Below are 2,405 nucleotides of genomic sequence, written 5' to 3' on the forward strand. Positions count from 1 at the left end.
TTTTTTTTTTTTTTTTTTTTTTTTTTTTTTTACTATTTCTTCCTGCATTTTCCACCTTTTTTGCAGCTTTCTGTAAAGGAGAAAAAGAGAATGGGTGGGATGCAGAGGTGGCACTCTGGGTCACTGTTGAGCAGAGCAGTTTCAACAGTCCTGCTCCAGGGTCAGCTTGAGAACTGGGCAGGGGGAGGTGGGGGAATGGCCTGGGATCATGCTGCACCAACCTGGGCAGCTCCAGGGAGCCAGGTGGGGCTGAAGGCAGCTGAGGACCCCAACTTCTGGGGGAGAGGGACATATCAGCACTATCACCGTTTGATTTTTTTTTTTCCCTTCCTCTGCTGCCTGCCTCTCTCCCTGCCGAGCAGGTGCTCTTTAGAGGTGCTGAAACCCTGGAAGATGCTGACCACCTGTAGTTTTCTATGCAGGAGGGACTTGGTGGGAAACATCATCACCAACAGGTTCCATGAGAGAACCTATAGGCTGCAGGTGGGTTTGTGGGTGGAGGAGGGAATCCCACAGCTGGGAAAGCATCCCCAGGAAACCATCTTCAGAGGCAGAGTCCTGGAGTTCAGGACAAGTGCCAAGAAGGAAGAAGGAAAAAAGGACCCTGATTTGTACATTGAAGTGACAGGTCCTAGATGGCTACCCCAAACAGGGAGGACACAAAAGAACAAGGAGAGAAGGAAACTGTAGATGCACAAATCGCTTACTTTCAGTTCAGGACTCAAGACTTAGACCCCCTCCCATACTGGCCAAGAAACCTCTTCCATTACAAATTGCCCAGAGGAAAGAGGAGGTAGGAGGGTGGCAGGTGAATGCAATGGACTAAATTCCTGCCATCTCCCACTCATTCAGGAAACCTGTTTACACTCTGGCCAAACGCAGCCACCTGGCTTCCATTGAGGGTGGCCAGTACTTTCAGTAGGGCCAATCAACAAACACTCCGGCCCCCTCCTAGCCCCAGTTATTGACCTCGGGTCCTTCTCCAAGAGCTGCGCCCCAGCAGCACGCTGGGTCGCCAGTGAGCAGATGTCAGGAGCTGTTAGGAGCGCAGCGCTCGCTCCCTAACTAACGGGACCGGAGGGGGACCAAGCAAGAAGGTAAGTGTCAGGGCCTAGCCGGTGCGTAAGGACGCGGGGCGCTTCCTCCAGCTAACGCTCTGTCCCAAAAGGTAGCCAAAGGCTTGGTAGCGCTGGAGCCTGAAGAATAATAACCAAGAATGCCAGGCTGGGGTGGTCGCTGATCACTGCAACCGGAGGGAATACGCTCCTCCTCGAGACAGAGGGATGACAAAAATGATCTCCAAGAAGAGACACCGTGGGGAGGAGGGGTGGGGGACGAAGGGAGCAAATCAAATCCCCTTCCCCAAACTGAAAGGAAACTTACCTCCAGCTTAGCGACCGATTGTTAGGTAGAAGGAATCAATCCACTAATGAAGAGGAGTCCTGGGTCTTCTGAGCCCAGCTGATAAGCGCCAAGTAATCCACGTTAGGGAGCCCCCATCCCTTTCCCCACTGTCCATTCAAGGCCAAAGCGCCGCCAACCCCCAGCCTCTCCACCGCGGAGATGGCGGGGAATCTCGCCTGGGGTCCCCAAGCGGCTGCCTCGCGGTCCCCAGGGGTGTGCGCGCCGCAGGCATAAGCCAGGCGCCGGGAGGACCCCATGAACGCGCTCCGCCTCCTTGCGCTGGCAGAGCACCGGTCCTGGACGCACCTTTTCTCTTTTCATCCCTGCGCATCGCCCTCGTGAACCCACAGATTGCGCCGGGAAAACCCCTCTGCCAGTCCAGGAACTCGCTAAAGGCAGATCCTCTCTCGGCCTCAGGTTTCCAAGTCCGCGGGGCCCGGGCAGCCGGGGGTGGGCACCCGCCAGGCGGGAGAATGCCGTGGAGAAGGCCGAGCCACAGATGCCAGCTGCAGCAGCCGCGTCCTGCCTCCGAGAGCCGCCGGCACCGCGCGCGATCGCACCGCCTCTGCGCTCTGCGGGCGCTTGGGCCATTTGGCCGTTTTATACCATCCGACCGCGAAGGGGCGGAGCGCGAGGGGCGGGGAAGGGCGGGGCCTATGGCTTGCTGGGAGTTGTAGTTCTGTCTTCCTGATCCAGGCAAATGCTGGGCAAGGCACAACAGCTGAACTCCCTCCTCCATGGACCAGGCGGGACTCCAATCTCAACGTCAGTTCGGTTGGCCTTTGTGCATAAGGTGGGTCACACCTGCCCCTATGTGCAGCCCAGGACGATAAAACTTGGTCGCTCTAGAGTTAAATCCAGCTGAGCTGCAACTCTGCCTAGCCACCAAGCAGCTGTGTGACCTACAGAGTATGGTCCGGATTCTTCCTGTGGCACGGAGAGGGACGTTAGTGCCTGCTTCTGCAGGCGCTGCCCACACCACACACCAAACAGTGTGGCCT

The 2,405-nt window shown here is 56.9% G+C and overlaps 1 long non-coding RNA gene across 1 annotated transcript in view; it reads right to left on the minus strand.

Moving 5' to 3' along the window:
• LOC125613886 overlaps positions 1-1,972 on the minus strand; it is a 141,459-nt gene extending 139,487 nt beyond the window's left edge. The window contains exon 1 of the long non-coding RNA XR_007344471.1: positions 1,384-1,972. This is a non-coding gene — a long non-coding RNA (uncharacterized LOC125613886). The remainder of the gene's footprint in view (positions 1-1,383) is intronic.
• Positions 1,973-2,405: the final 433 nt, after the last annotated feature.

This window comes from Marmota marmota, unplaced genomic scaffold (genome assembly GCF_001458135.2).
Source record: "Marmota marmota marmota unplaced genomic scaffold, marMar, whole genome shotgun sequence".
NCBI lineage: Eukaryota > Metazoa > Chordata > Mammalia > Rodentia > Sciuridae > Marmota > Marmota marmota.